Consider the following 17,079-nt stretch of genomic DNA (forward strand, 5'->3'; position numbering starts at 1 on the left):
TGCAGTGCAGCAAAAAAAGGTCTGATTCTTCATCTTTTCAGCTTGAGAAGTGAAACTGCTTCTAAAGGACTTTGAAAGGTTATTTTCACTTCTCCACTTCTTCTCTGAGTAACGGGTCGGTCGTGGGGACGCTTGTTGATTGCAGGTAAACTGCCCATTGTGAACGACAGTGATGAGCTGGTGGCTATAATTGCTCGCACTGATCTGAAGAAGAACAGAGACTACCCTCTGGCCTCTAAAGACTCCCGCAAACAGCTGCTGTGTGGCGCTGCCATCGTTACCCGTGAGGATGACAAGTACCGGCTGGACCTGCTCGTGCAGGCAGGAGTGGACGTGGTGGTGCTGGTAGGTCTTAAGGTCCTAAAGGGAGTGGGATTAGTCTCCATCCTGAGTATGGTGCCTGAATCAAATGACAAACTATTTTTGCTATGAGGCTGTGTAACACAGGACTGTGATTGGACATAGTGAATTTGGTCTGAAGGCTGTGTCTATTGTTTTAGGACTCATCTCAGGGAAACTCGGTGTTTCAGATCAGCATGATTAACTACATTAAACAGAAGTATCCTGAGCTCCAGGTGGTGGGGGGGAATGGTGAGTCACAGTTCTCACATTTGCTTGTTCTGTAAACTGAGAGGGTTGAGGTAGGTAAGAATTGATGGTGTTTGGTTCTTTTCATTTGTTGCTCTGTTCACTTTCATCCTTCTTCTCTCTCGCTCTGTCTCTGTGTATGTCTGTGTAGTAGTGACAGCTGGTCAGACCAAGAATTTGATTGATGATGGTGTGGATGCTCTTAGAGTGTGGATGGGTTATGTTTGATAAGACATCGTATACCAGAAAATTGTTTAAAAGATGGTAATAGCTAAACCACCAGACATAATAGTGATGGATAAACAGCAGAAAAGAGCCATAGTGACGGATGTAGCAATCCCAAGAGATAGCAACATCAGCAACAAGGAACATGAGACGCTAAAAGAAGAGGAAACACTGGCTCTGGTAGCAATCAGAGCACCAGGGTTTTAGGGACGATGACCATCAAACTGGGAGAGTGGCTCCAGCAGATCCCAGGAACAACATCCGAGATCCTCATCCAGAAGAGTGCAGTCGATGGAACACTTGGGATACTATGCAGGCAAATGTATATATTGTAAATTCCTGTTCTTTTTTATCAACATTCTTAGAACATAATTACTGTTCTAAGTTTACAACATCTGGTCGAGGTTTTCGTTTATTCAAGATGCATCCTGTAGTGCTTTTTCACATTTTTGCACTATTTCTTAATTTTGAATCAAATGTTTAAAAAATAATACAATCCACAAGGAAATGAAAACGAGAATTAAATCAAACGTATTGTTTCAGAAAGATTACTACTCATTCACACACCAGGACGCTACATCTTCTGGAGTATTATGCTCACGTTTCTAAACTTTTAAACATTATAATGTATTTCAGTTATGGAAATCAGTTAAACACTATAGGAAGGCCTACAACAGGAATGTTCTACAAATACCTTCCTACTCCAGCACCCCTAATTGTCCACTCCCAATGGTGGGATATCCCTGAATAACAGTTATCCACCAAAAACATGATTCACTGACTCATGAACAATGTCAACAAATCTACACACACACACACGCACGCACACACACACACACACACACAGCAGGTGGGTTTTCTGTGGTGGCAGATGGGTCCAAGTGGGCTCATACTGGCCCTGCCCACATGTCGCCTCCTGCAGGTGTCAACCGTAGCCACTGTGCTCCATGTGCCCTTTCTCCTCTGCCACTGCTGGGAGAGGGCTCTGCCCACCCTCCTGACACGCTCTGCTTCGCCTCCTGCATACCCCCTTTGTGCTTCAGACAGAGGCCAAAACCACTGGCTTTGCTGGTTCCAGGAACAGCCTGAGGTTGTCCAGGAGAGTGAAAGAATGCTATACCTTGCAAGGTATGATGGTCTTCATTGAAATGGGGGTTAAAAACATTTCAAGCCAGTGTTTTGTGCACTGACATCCCTCCTGCTACCGAAGGCCACCCGAGTGTTTCTTGTGTTTGTGAGTGTGAGGCAAAGGAGTGTGAAAGTGTTTGTGTGGATCAAGATGTAAATGCATGAAATGAAACGTACTGAGGCTATGTTTATTGTCACATATTTTATATCTAGAATGTTGGCCTACCTCCAAGTGAATTTGCACAAAGACCAAACATTTGTGTGGGGTATTTGTTTGTGCATGTGAATATAGATGTGTGTAGTTCAATGGTGTATACATGTGTACATGTGAGTATGGATGTGTAAGTGTGAAAGATGTGTGTGTGTGAATTATATATTTGTTGGGGGCACATTCATATACTGCCACACTGCTATTCTCTCTGCTACTTTCTGTTTTTCAATTGGCAGAGTGGATTAGGGCCTGTCAGAGAGACTCTGAGAGATCTGGTGAGCCCTGATTGTGATTCTTTTTGTTTCTTTCTCTCTCTCTCTCTCTCTCTCTCTCTCTCTCTCTCTCTCTCTCTCTCTCTCTCTCTCTCTGTGTATGTGTGTGTTTGTGTGTGTGTCTCTTGTCAACACAGTGAATAATTTTGATTTTAATTGGTTCGTTGTCATGACATTATCTCTCAACTCTCTCAACCGTCTAAATCACACGCGCACACACACAAACAGTTGACACCCCCCATCCTATAGTCCACATTCATTCATGAGAAACAGAAAATTTCAATTTGAAATTTATTGGATTGAATAACAAAGATCCTTTTCTTTAGAACCATGCACAGCATGGACATGACAATGTTGTGCTAAATGGTGTGATCAAACCCTATCATCATCCTTCCCAGCAAAGCCCTGATCTACTCCTTCTGTAGTGAGCTAAACGCTATTAATAAACTCCCAAACTCCTCCAGTGCTCTCTCACCATTCTGAGCAGAGCCTGTGCCAGGCCTGCAATTTTATCAACTACATCACAGCTCTGTTTTCTCTCTTCCAAATGTGTAGAGAAAACACACACACGCGCGCGCGCGCTCTGTATTCTGACAGTCCCTGCAATGCTCCACTGTAATCCTCTTAGCCTGTAAGCGCTGGGCTCTCCCTGCAAACACACCCTAAACCCAGCACAGCATGGGACTATGTGGAAGACCACTTGCACAAACATCGACCGCACAGCTCCTTTTGCCTTTGCTTGCTATAGTTTCAACTGCTCGATGCACTGAAATGCCAAATACAGAGGCTAAAGCTCGAACACATGCGCCATGAACCAGCTGCACCCATTCCGAGGTAAATCAAATACACAGTTGCCATTGTTTAAAAAAGCTTTTTGAGCTTTTTACATTTTATTGATTTATTTTTTTTTAAAGAACATGAGGACTTTTTCATTTTTATTTTTTCAGAATGCTAAATAGTAGTAGTCCCAGTAATTTTGTAGTTCCAGTAGTATCGTCATTCAGGTCTCCTTTATCAGGTTTTGGATGGATTGGTAGAAGTTCATATTGACTGGTTATAAACATAGTTCTGATGTAGTCAAGCACAGCGTCTGTCTCTTTGGCCAGTTGGTAATCATAGCCTTTTTATGTGCTCGGGAAACCTTTCTGCATACTACTGATTTCTTTAGCTGGTCCTCCTTGGGAAGTGTGTGGTCCCATTGAGCAGTACAAAGCTTCCCCAGCCATGGCTCTTCCCATGCGCTGCTGCTTAGTTTTCTTCCCCACTACTTTGTCCCATAACGTCTTCAGGTTCTTTCTTTCACACTTTGGGTTTTGTTTTTCACTCTGTAGAGCCTCTCTTTCACTCTTCAGGTGTTGTCTTTCTCTCTCTAGAGCCTCTCTTTCACTCTTCAGGTGTTGTCTTTCACACTCTAGATCCTCTCTTTCACTCTTCAGGTGTTGTCTTTCACTCTCAAGATTCTCTCTTTCACCCTTCAGGTGTTGTCTTTCTCTCTCTAGAGCCTCTCTTTCACTCTTCAGGTGTTGTCTTTCACGCTCTAGATCCTCTCTTTCACTCTTCAGGTGTTGTCTTTCACTCTCAAGATTCTCTCTTTCACCCTTCAGGTGTTGTCTTTCACTCTCTAGATCCTCTCTTTCACTCTTCAGGTGCCATCTTTCACTCTGTTCATTTTTTGTCTCCTTCTGCTTCTCCTCCAACTGCTTCCCACTACATTGCTCCTCAAATTTTCCAATTTTAACACAGTGTCGTTTTCTAATTTCCTTCGTATCTACTCTGTCAGGTAGTTCTTGTTGCAATCTACTCATTGCTTTTTGTGTGTTCCTGTCCAACAAAATCTTCGTTTTCTTCTTCTTCGAAGATCTTCTGTGAGAGCAGCAGAACTGCATTTTGCTGCTGCAACCTCCCATTTCTGTCAACAGACTGACCAATTTTACCTTTGTCAAGCAGATTATAAGAATAGCTATTATGACAATGGTCAGTGATATTATGACATCACAGTTTTGGTTTTGTTGACAATTCCATTGTCATCACACAGAATAGAATAGAATAGAATAGAATAAACTATTGTGGGCTTGCTTTCTTTTCACTTTAGCCTTAATTAGATTAATTAGATTCATATGTTTGCTTTAGATTTGCCTTTTTACATTTTATTTATACCATGAAAAACAATACAGAAATAATTAAAGAAGTCAAAGCCTTTGTCACAGTCTCTCCAGACATGCCTTTCTCTGGTTGTCAAAAAGACAAAAGAGATGACTGTGGACTACAGAAGGATGCAAATGCCTCACACCCTAATACATACAGTGAAGAGTGAGAACATACACTCTCTTAAAATCACAAACAATCTCTCATGGTCCCTGAGCACTTTTTCCTTAGTGAAGAAAGCTCTGCTTCCTGAGGAGACTGAAGAAGGACAGCATGTCCGTCATCCTGATCTGGTCTGCAACAGCATCATAGAGAGTGTCCCGACCTGCGCCATCGCTGTCTGGTACTGGCACTGCTCCCCCTGCTCTTTTGGATTGTTTAGTTGAATTTAGCAGTCTGCTCTCAAATTTTCTGTGCCTGTTTTCTGGGATTCTGAAATTCAGGCAATGTTTTTGTTGTTCTTCTGCAACACTATTAAAACTCTGAACTCCTCAAACTATTTTACTTCTCTAAGTAAATCTGTCACACATTTGTCTAGTACAGAATTATTAGATTTCTTTCTTTGACCATAAGCAAGATACACACATTTACTTTGCACATTTACATATTTCTTTGTCTGTTTCTCTCTATCGCTCTCCTTTTCTCAGAGAGTTGGATAAGAGATTAAGGACACTTCCTGAGGCAGAGAATGATTGGTCAGTAGTACATTAGAATGGCCCTACATACATTTCATCATTCCATATCTTTTCAGTGGTTATCAAAACCATTTATACACTTTTGCAGTTAAACAATGTTAAGATATTGATTAGTGTTTCAGTCAAATCAGTCTAACTCTGAAAGTATGTGTTTACCTTCCATATGAGACGCTATTTAAGACTACACACACATCAGATTTTGCAATGAAAATAAAAATGATAAAACAAACAAAGGGAAATAGTCAGTGTACACACACACACACACACACACACACACAGTCTGCATAAGAAAACAAACTTTATTTAATAGTCCACAATTTGGTAAGGTGACCTGCAATTTAAAATCCACATTCCACAGTCTGCATTTCTCAAGCATTGCAGATTATTATTATAATGTTAAGTATAGAGACGATCTCTATGCTGCATTAGTTCTGCTGTCCTACTGCAGAGGTACACGTGGTCAAAGTGCTGTGTGTAGGGGTAGAGAGAGAGAGAGTGAGGGAGAGTGTAGAGAGGGAGGGTGGGAGTGTTAGAGAACAATAATCAAATACAATAGAGCAATCTAGCCAGAGAGACCAATGAAGACTTTGTCCCTAGGGTGTGGCAGTCACTGCTATAGGTGTGTGTGTGTGTGTGTGTGTGTGTGTGTGTGTGTGTGTGTGTGTGTGTGTGTGTGTGTGTGTGTGTGTGTGTGTGTGTGTGTTCCTGTCTTGGAGGGGATCGAACACTTCACTTACCATAAGGAGGCAGATGGCGGATTCAGGCATCAGCTGTATAGCCATGCTCCCCTGCTGCTCCCTCCCTCACCCAAACCTTAGACGCACTGCACAGGTAACACCCAGCACCTCCAGCACACTGGCAATGCCCACGAGACCCCCAGCACAGTGGCTCTCCGCCGTAACGTTCAGAAAACGCAAAGTCAAGACTCAAGCAACACCAGCTTCTGGGCTCCAGGCAGAGAGTTGTAGTGCAGCCTGCTCCTATTGTCCAATGCCTTGCAAGCGCTGGCTGAAAGGTCCACGTGCCAGCCCCTTGTCTTGTCGTTCCGCACAGTCTTTCCCTCTTCCGTCAGGACCCCCGGCTGTTCTGTCTGCGCTCTCTCACACACTCCTGCTTCTGTGACATCCAACGGCCAGTTAAAGCTCCCTCCTCCCCTCAGAATGGGTGCTGGGACATGCACACATGCGCGTATGCACACAAACACACACACACACACACAAACACACACACAAGCACTGGCTCCCCTCCTTCTCTCTCCCCTTCATGCACACTCACAGGAATGGTGATAGGACATGGATCGGCTTCTCGGGTGGAGAGGAGGGGCAGCAGAAGCCCATACATCCGCTTGTGTACTTTTCCGCTCCCAAATCCATCGCATCACACTCCTAAAACCAGGGCAATGAACAAGAGAGAAAGAGGGAGAAGGAGAGAGGAAGAAAGAAGGAAGGAAGAGATCAGTCTCACCTCCAGACTGCCTCTGAACTCATTTCAAGCTCTGCAAGGCAAAGGCACTGGCAAATACAGACACGAATGCATACACACTCACACCTCAACCCCCCCCTCCACTGTTTGTACATGAGATGGTTCTTATAGTCTTTTTAACTTCTTGTTTGCTAGCAGAAAGCAAATAGAGCCTATAGGGATAAGAGAGAAAGAGAAAGAATGACATAAAAAATAAGAATGAGATAAAAAGAGATCCAGATACATGAAGCACATGTTGATGAGGGTTGGACTTGCAGAGGCCACATGGCAGTCACGTTAGAAGTGTTGATGCAGTAACTGCATCTGCAGCTAAACTAATGCTGCGTGCGTGTGTGTGTGTGCATGCGTGCGCGGGTCTGTGTATATGTGTATCTTTTTCCATTCTCCACCAAAAAGAGGCCAGGAGGCAATTGTCTCTCTAGAGATGTAACACACTTTCTGCAAACATATCATCAGATAATGGCAGAACACCTTACAACACACCAATGCATATCTGTTTACATATACAGTTGAATCATGAGAGATTATGCAAGGTGAGAATTATGATTTTAATGTCCTCTGGTGCTATGGCTTTTGATACAGCCTGTGCTAACTGAACATGGTTTTTCTTTTCTCCAAGACAATTGTGTCTCAGTTTTATTGCAGCTTAATGGTTTAATGCTTGGTTCCTAATATACATATACATATACATGCATGCACCCATACACACGTTTTTTCCTTGACAAGCTCTTATAGGCCTCTGGACTAATTAATCCCCAATAAAAGTGAAATGACATATATTTATATATATACACACACACACACAGCGCTTCACTTTTTCCACATTTTATGTTATGTTACAGCCTTATTCCAAATTGGATTAAAAAAAAAAAAATTCCCCTCAAACTCCTACACACAATACCCCATTATGACAAAGTGAAAAAATCTTTGTTTGGAGTTTTTGCAACTTTATTAAAAATAAAAAAAACAAAAATCACATGTACATAAGTATTCATAGCCTTTGCTCAATACTTGGTTGAAGCACCTTGGGCAGCAATTACAGCCTCAAATCTTTTTGAGTATGATGCTACAAGCTTGGCACACATATTTTTGGGCAGTTTCTCCCATTCTTCTTTGTAGAACCTCTCAAGCGCCATCAGGTTGGATGGGGCGCGCCGGGGTACAGCCATTTTCAGATCTCTCCAGAGATGTTCAGTTGGGTTCAAGTCTGGGCTCTGGCTAGGCCACTCAAGAACATTCACAGAGTTGTCCTGAAGCCAGTCCTTTATTATCTTAGTTGTGTGGTTAGGGCCATTGTACTGTTGGGTGAACCTTCACCCTGGTCCAGAGCACTCTGGAGCAGGTTTTCTTCAAGGATGTCTCTGTATGTTGCTGCATTCATCTTTCCCTGACTAGTCTCCCAGTTCCTGCTGCCAAAAAACAACCCCACAGCATGATGCTGCCACCAGCATGCTTCACTGTAGGGATGGTATTGGCCAGGTGCTGAGCGGTGCCTGGTTTCCTCCAGACATGACGCTTGGCATTCAGGCCAAAGAGTTGAATCTTTGTTTCATCAGACCAGAGAATTTTGTTTCTCATGGTCTGAGAGTCCTTCAGGTGCCTTTTGGCAAACTCCAAGCAGGCTGTCTTATGCCTTTTACTGAGGAGTGGCTTCCGTCTGGCCACTCTACCATACAGGCCTGATTGGTGGAGTGCTGCAGGAATGGTTGTCCTTCTGGAAGGTTCTCCTCTCTCCACAGAGCAATGCTAAAGCTCTGTCAGAGTGACCCTTGGGTTCTTGGTCACCTCCCTGACTAAGGCCCTTCTACCCCGATCACTCAGAGTCCTGGTGGTTCCAAACTTCTTCCATTTACGGATGATGGAAGCCACTGTGCTCATTGGGACCTTCAATGCTGCAGAAATTTTTCTGTACCCTTCCCTCGATCTGTGCCTCGATACAATCCTGTCTCAGTAGTCTACAAAGAATTCCTTGGACTTCATGGCTTGGTTTGTGCTCTGACATGTACTGTCAACTATGGGACCTTATATAGACAGGTGTGTGCCTTTACAAAGCATGTCCAATCAACTGGATTTACCACAGGTGGACTCCAATCAAGTTGTTGAAACAACTGAAGGATGATCAGTGGAAACAAGATGCACATGAGCTCAATTTTGAGTGTCATGGTAAAGGCTGTGAATACTTATGTGCATGTGATTTTTTTGTTTTTTTTATTTTTAATAAATTTGTTACAATTCCAAACAAACTTTTTTTACTTTGTCATTATGGGGTATTGTGTGTAGAATTTTGAGGGGAAAAAAATAATTTAATCCAATTTGGAATAAGGCTGAAACATAACAAAATGTGGAAAAAGTGAAGCACTGTGAATACTTTCTGGATGCACTGTATATATATATATATATATAGAGAGAGAGAGAGAGAGAGAGAGTGTTTATTATAATGGCTTTGTTTGCATACATGGATGTCCTTACTTGAGCAGTCATAATTCATAATCATAATAATTCACTAAAATGATTCATTATAGCTAATGTTTTGAAATAATGAAATCATAGTGTCTGTGATTTCTTTTTTGTGTAAAGTGTCAGACTTTGTTTTTACTAAGATGTTGGGCCCATCAGTACCACCCTAGCTGCTAAGAAATGCTACTTCCTTTACTGAGCCTGTATTCCTCTGTTCACCACACTGCACTCACACTCAATGTGCAACACAATTAATGTGTGAAGAATTGTGAGTTTACTAAAATCTAATGGCTTTAGTTCACTCATTACACTTTAGTAAATCTAAACTCCAATTTCTTTTTTCTACTGAAAAAGAGATGAGCAATAGCTAATAATTAGTAATAGCTACTCTGCAATCTGAAATGTTTTTTTGTTTGTTTGTTTGGCATACATATTACCTCTTGGATTTTAAAGTTCTTTGAATCACAAAGAAAAACAACACGAGACAGTATGATGCTGCAGTAATTTAATCAAAAGAACAAAATTGATTATTCAGAATAAATTAACAGACAGGAATTAGGTCAAACCTTCTAATCATGTTTTTGTCAAATGTAATACTGTATACATACTACATTAAAATGACAGAAAAAAGAAAAGAAAAGTATAGGAAAATGCACTATTAAATGCACTATTATGAAGTTATGCATATTGGTCAGCATCATCCTCAGTTATAGCCTTCATCTCAGTTGCTGGTTTGTCTTCCTCCACCTTCTGAATTGGTTCCTTCATTGCATCTATTGCCTTCTTCAGATTGAGATTGTCCTTTTCACTCAGTGGGGCCAGTGCTGCGGTAAGGATTGTCTTGATTTGAGTTATTCTTTCCTCGCATCTGTTGTAAAACTCCTTCCTGTTTCTTGCTGCAAGGCTGTTGATACCATTTTGGGCAGATTCGCATTCCTTCCCTAACTTGTCAATCTCTGCAAGGAACTGAGGTGAGTTTGGATCCATGGTCATCAGTCTTCCCAGAGTACTGACATTGTTCATCAGGTACTGGACAGACACCTCAGTGTAAGTGGTAGACATCATGTTAACCAAATAGGCGTAGGCAGAAGCATTCAGAGCATTAGTGTAGATTTTGTCTTTGACAAACATGCTGTAGGTGTAGTTGTTCTCTACAGCTATTTCAACAGTCTGCTTAAAATGTTTAAGATTTTCACTAAGAGTGGTCTTAACAATGTTTGAAATGATCTGAAAGAAGTGCACCAGTTTCTCCCACTGTTCTTTCACCTGCCCCATGATTTCCAGGCCTTTCGCTAGCACCACAATTCTCTTGTTGAAGTCGATCTCCTTGAGATTATAATGTTTCAGCTCACTCACAATTTCAGCAAGAGCTTTTTTCTTCTGATCCAAGTTGTCCATAGTCTTCTCGTTCCGTTCATTTGCAATTTTTAGCTGGGTTTCAGCCATTTGTAGACGTAGATGAGATTGTCTTAAGTGCATCTGGACCACATCTGTATTTGCTGAGTCATAGATTTGCTGTTGACTTGACTTGGGGGGTGCTGTCAAGAAAGATGGCTGATTTGTAAAAGACTTGCTTTTGGAATAAAAGGCCATGGCCCTTACATTCAGTTCGTCAATGGCTTTAATAAGCTCCTCTGTTTTGGCATCATCACATTTCCCCTCTGGAGCATATTTACCTAGCTCTGTTAAAGTGGAGATACCCTTGTCACAGATGCCTAGTGCCTCGGATTTAATCGGGCATTCAGCTTCTTGCTGTATATCTCTGCTGACTTGCTGAAATAGTCCCACCAAGTAATCAGACTTTACCATTTGCTTCTCCTGATCATACACCTCAGGCCAATTTATTTCCTTACCTTTGCAAAGTTCTTCCATTTTCTCAACCACTAGTAGAAATGTTATAGATTTAGAAAATATGTTACTTGTTGCCAACATTTCATCCACGTTACTCTTCATTCCAGTGGCCATGTTTCTGTGGCTTTCAGGAGTGCCTTTTCAGTTTTTGATCACATGTGTTATGGCTTTTGGTGTAATAGTGTCCGCTTGGAGATAGGTTTGGATAATTTGTCCTGGAAGAAATTCTGTTGCAAACGCACAGGCTATTGATATTGCTTGCTCTGACATACTTGATATTAGCTTCAGGCCAAAAAGGCCCCATCCACTTGGCAAATCTTTCATTGCTTGCTGGTAGGCCCTTCTGTCCTCAGCTAATCTTTCATTAGCCAGATTGAAAGCAGCCTCGGCCCTGTCGCTTGCCTCCTTAGCTTCAGCCCGTTTAATCTTTGCTATCTCAATGTTTTTCTTGATTTCTTCCATCTCCTCATCATGACTCTGTCTTGCATTCACCAAAGCCTCCACCAGTTCTTGCATCAGCTTGATGATATCTGAGAATTGTTTCTCAGTCATGATGGCCAGGTTTAAGCATTCTGATGATATGTGTGCAATGTTCTGAAGCTCAGCTGGTAAGAAGGCTTGGACAAGACCATCATCCTCCTGTATTATGAGCCCAACTGAGTTTTTGATGTACTCTGGAACCTGTCCGGTGTACATACGAATTTGGTCCATGTTCTTGTGAGCAACATTAAAGGCTTGCCAGCAACCATTACATACTTGAAAGAGGCAGGCCCTAAAAGAATTGGGGTATCTGATGAATTTGAACCCGTCTTTTGGTGGATTTTTATTGATGGAGAAGTCATCTGCAGCAGAAATGCGTACCAGCTGAGCCAGTAAATCGATGGAGACGGGTGCCGGCAATAGATACTGCTCCCAGTTAGCATAGGGCTGCATCAGCAGCATGATGTCATTTCTGTAATCCTGTGCTTTGGTGAAACTCTTAGTAGCTTGGTTGAGCTTTGACAGCGCCATTGTTTTCCCTAAAATAGAGGAAGGCAGAAAATTTGTATAACATAAAGCCATAATAAGACAATCAGGAGATTCAGCATTTATTATTTCTGTACTATAAAGCAGTTAGCACTAACAACAACAGCACCTGCAGTGTTTCATCCACTAAACAATTTCAGATTAGAACACATCATAAGTTACATGTGGTTGCTTAGTAGTTTTTTTTTCCTTCACAACAAGTGAAGTAAAATTAGTAGAAAGCAGAAAATAATACTATTTTAACTACCCACCATTTTACAAAATTAATACTCTTTGATTGAGGAGCATTTAAATGCTTTTTTTCATAAACATTGTTTTTTCATAAACTTCATTATGGTGTAGACTTCAAGAAATTCACTATACAGTATATTTCATAAAAAAGTTGATGAATGTAAACAGAAATTCATATTATGCAAACATAAACTCACAGAAATCTGTAGAGGATAGAATAGAACGGTTTGTACCTGAAGTACTGTGGATACCTCTTGAAGAAGTGAGTAGTTGAAGTAGTAGCCTACCAGACTAGATGCTGTTCTGCTCCAAAACAACAACTTTTATATCATCCTTTCATATTTGTCAGCAAAGCAATATAACTGTGTCCTGCAAAAATATGCAGTCTGAGTTGTAATTCTGAATTCTACAGAACAGCTTTACTTCCTATAACTACTGAAATTTCTTTGTTTTTCGTGTCTTTATTTGGATCCCCATTAGCTGAGGTAGCAGCTGCTCTTCCTGGGCTCCACCAACAAAACTGTGTACTCCCATGATCATAGTTGGTAACTTGTTCCATACTGTGGTGACCAAGACAATACAGATCTGCACGCTGCATCTGTTTTGGGTTTTGGTTTAACTAACCTGCCTGGCAGTGTGACTATGTTGAGCTCTCGCATAATTTATATTGTGTTTACTATCACAGATATTCCTAAAGACGCCCATTAGACCGCAGGGCAGCCTCTCCTGAGCTCTGAGCCATGAGAGAGGCATGCTCGCTCTCCTTACTGACAGGGCAGTGTGAGGCTTGCAGATTCATTCTCAGCTAACCAGAGCTTAGACAGCTCTTTCCTGACAGCTCCCCTGGGAAACACCACAATGAAAGCATCTAGGGGAGGAGAAACTGCTGTTTTACCATAGACTAAACCCATATATACTTTGTTTTGTTAATAACAAATGCCACAGTAAAGTCAAATAATACGATTCCGACCATTATTTTCTTGTAAAAATATCTTGTCGATCATTTTTGTCAGTGCTGTGCACGTAGAATGATCTGCTTTATAGGCATGCTTGAAATCAATGATTCATTAAGTGAAAAATAGTAGATTATCTGCTCAAGAATAACTTTTTCCATTAGGTTGCTCAATACAAAAGAAACTAATTCCAGGCAAAACACACCATTCTAAATTTGATAATAATAGCCCAAAAGTAACACCAGCAACCTTTGAAAGGATGATCAATACAATGTTTGATAATAATAATAATAACAATAATAATAATAATAATAATAATAATAAGAAGAAGAAGAAGAAGAAGAAGAAGAAGAAGAAGAAGAAGAATTTTATTCTAATTAAGAAATTACGGGCATTTCTTGTTACCCAATGGCACTTTACAAGTTCATACAATATAAAAAATGTCAAATAAAATATAAAGAAGATTCAAATATATAAATAAGATAACAGGAGGGAGTAAAATTGGTTAAAAAAAATAGACATAATATTGATGCAAGTGCATACTATAGTAACCAATTAAAGGGCAGATGAGTGTCAGAGGGATGGAGACAGAGTGAAGGAAAAGACATATGAGGAACACCAGAAAGGGATGGACAGGTCAGACCATGAGGGCAAAAACCAAGAGAAGGATTTTGTACTGCACACAGCCACGAACAGGAACCCAGTGTAAATGTTTGAGTGTAGTAGTTATATGTTCCCTTAAGCTGGTGTGTGTAAGAACTCCAGCAGCCATTTTCTGAATGTTCTGCAGCTTCTTTAACCTACAGACAGGAAGCCCATAAAGAACAACACTGCAGCAGTCTAATCAACATCGCACAGCACTGTATTAGCCTAATCAGCATCACACAGTTCTGCAGTAGTCTAACTGGTATCATACAGAACTGCAGTAGTCTAGCTGGCATCACACAGCACTTCAGTAGTCTAATTAGCATCACAAAGCGCTGCAGTAGTATAATCATCATCAAAAATGCATAAATAAGTAACCTTGTATCACAATTTGCATGCCTATATCCTTACACATAGATATATTTGCTGACTATTACACCATTGTAACATTTTTTAAACAAATTAATTGCAATAACTAAACAATTGAATAATTTAAATTTAATGTCTCTTATACAATCATAAAGCTGACTAAGGCTGACAACTAATCAATAGGAGAACTTCTACCTTAAAGGATTAGTGTGACGGTTGAGTCTAAGGCATTGTGGGAATTGGAGAAATAATTGAATCATGTAGGTGTAACATAATGAAGAGAGGATAACTTAATAAAACATAGAAGGCTAAGGTTAGTCTAATTTTAATTGGCCCAGGCCATTCACTACCACTAAATGACTAAATAGGGATGTTGTGCCCTCTAGTGGGTGAGTCAGAGATAATTATGCAACAAAAATACTTGTGAAGTCTGGTATGCTTTATCATTAAAGTTGCTATAAGATCTTTTTTGGAAGCACTTTGACTAAACTGTTTTATGTATTTGTAGCTACCAATAAACCTCTCTTGTAGGAGGATATATTCTGTATCTGTTAATTCTATGTGTACATTCAGCACATGGAATCTGCCAACATCCATTCCTGCATGTTCTTTCAGGATCAAGGCCTCTGGAATGGTGACTGATGTAGCAGAGCACCTAGGCAACTTTCAGTATGTGATAAAAATGAAAAATAATATTGAACAAGCTGGTATGCATGCACACATGTGCACACACAAGCAGACCTTTCTTAACCTCTTCTCTTGCCAACCCCAGTTCACCTGTTTCTTACAGTTTATGGAAATTACTGTTTCTCCTTTCAATGTGCCTGTTATTTTTTTTAAATGTTGCTTCTGAGGAACTCACACAAATTTCCCCAATCAGATATGCTGAGCAGAGGTGGTGTTTGTCCTATTCAGCAGCTTCTTCCTGCTTACTTAGAAGCTTTTGCTCCTATAAACTTCTTCTGGGCTTTGTGGGCTTTCAATCAGGGACTCTGCTGGGTCACTGGTGTATATGTGCATGTGTGATGTGGGCCCTGTGCGTGTGTGTGTGTGTGTATGTGTGGGTGTGGAGCCCAGAGAAGGGAGCTGCTCTTGGAGAGGACCTTCTCCAGTGGGTACTGGGCAAAAGCGCTAATCCCCTTCATTGTGAAGTAGAGCCTCCACAGAGGGTCATAGCAATACAGGCCTGACACAGAGCATGGGCTTCTATGTCATACACATGTCCACATATTCACCTTCAAGCTCACTGAGAGAGGCTTTCCTGCCTTCGCAAACAGTAGTCTCATTCATTATGAGAGAATACTTCTACTGAGAGTGCCTTAACTCTAGAACACTATATATTCAAATAAAAGACACATTTGTTACATATGTTTAATGTTCATAGGAATCATTATTTGTGACTTAATATTTTAATTTCAAAGAGCTGGACAAAGACTTTGAGTTCCTCTGAACAGTACATGGAGATCAGATTACATCTCAGTAAGATGCATGATGAGATCTTGTACTGCAGCTTGTGTTTATTGTAGTTTTCTATGGAATGACCATGATATTTGCATTAAATAGATGCCAGTCAGTTCAGTCAGCAATATATATTGCTAAAAAGATTCCCCTATGTTCGAACAGGCAAAACCTGTATGTCTAGGTTGGATGTAATCATTGAATTAGAACTGAAATTTAATTAATTAGTAAGATGCACAAAATATGGTTGTTTTTGATTGTGTAATGTTTTCCTTTTCCACATATGCCTTTCAGCACTTTAGTTCTGTTTAGTGGTTTATATTTCAGTGGAAACAGGTCCTTACATATTCCGCAGAAAGCAAAAAATAAAAACAACTACCAACTAATAAAGATGTCAAGTTGAACATGGAAAGTCTTGTTTTGTTTATTCATCTGTTGTTGTGGTTTCTCTTTATGCCGTTCTGTTGATTTGTATCCACTTCATGGCAGGTTGAAAATGATTTGATTCTGTGAGACATTTGGAGGAAGTGTGAGTACAGAAAAAAGCATGTAACTGAAGCATGACATTCTTTAATAGGCTGTATCACTTTTTCTTCTGTGAGTCTGTGAGGACCGCATAAAGCATGGCTTGTGGCAAGTGGGTTAGTACAAGGGTAAATATGGGATAGGAGTGTCAGACGAGAGGCTGATGCCTCTTGCCATGAAGCAGACCCTCCAGCAGATCAGAGTGCTCCTGGACTGGGACAGTGGTCTGATCTCCTTCTTTGATCCTCTCAACAACAGATATGTGCACACCTTCAGACAAACATTCACCAAGCAAGCCTATCCATACTTCTATAATGTTTGTCCTGCTATGAGGGTGTTACCAGAATAGGCTGCAACCACTAAGGACATTATGCTAGTGTAATGGAAAAAAGGAACCTAGTCTATTGAAAATGAACACATTTCTACTTGATCATCATTTCAACAAGGGTGCACCGTGAGATAACATTTATTATGGTAATTATGGATGGCCTTTTCACACTTGGCCAAAGTTTTTGCTTTCGGCTCAGTTTTCCATTGCTCTGAGGTTGTCTGCTTAAAGGATTCAAACCTAGTTTAAAGGCAATCAGACTTTCTTTTGTTTCCTGTGATCATATACCTTAAATCATTTAATGTGATAATGTTATTTCTATTTAGGAGTTGTTTTCCTTGTGCACGCAGATGCATGCAATTGAGAAACCATTGTTTAGTGAAAAGAATCAAATTTGTTTGCAACTTCCTGGATTTTCATTTATTTGCAATTTTCCTCAGAACTGTTGTGAGAATACACACTCCCTGATAAACAAATATAAAAGGTTTAT

General features: G+C 40.6%; 2 long non-coding RNA genes across 2 annotated transcripts in view; one reads left to right on the forward strand and one right to left on the reverse strand.

Annotated features, from left to right (window-relative positions):
- Positions 1 to 499: 499 nt before the first annotated feature.
- Positions 500 to 3,360, forward strand: LOC145643314 (uncharacterized). Its single transcript, XR_014121861.1, has 2 exons — positions 500 to 591; positions 740 to 3,360. It is a non-coding gene; the product is annotated as an uncharacterized LOC145643314 (long non-coding RNA).
- A 2,183-nt stretch (positions 3,361 to 5,543) lies between these two features.
- The window catches only part of LOC145656170 (uncharacterized), a 541,800-nt gene continuing 530,264 nt past the window's right edge, over positions 5,544 to 17,079 (reverse strand). The window contains exon 10 of the long non-coding RNA XR_014121865.1: positions 5,544 to 6,649. This is a non-coding gene — a long non-coding RNA (uncharacterized LOC145656170). The remainder of the gene's footprint in view (positions 6,650 to 17,079) is intronic.

The sequence above is a fragment of the Electrophorus electricus genome, unplaced genomic scaffold (genome assembly GCF_041902795.1).
Source record: "Electrophorus electricus isolate QZ-2024a unplaced genomic scaffold, ASM4190279v1 Scaffold53, whole genome shotgun sequence".
NCBI classification, from domain to species: Eukaryota; Metazoa; Chordata; class Actinopteri; order Gymnotiformes; family Gymnotidae; genus Electrophorus; species Electrophorus electricus.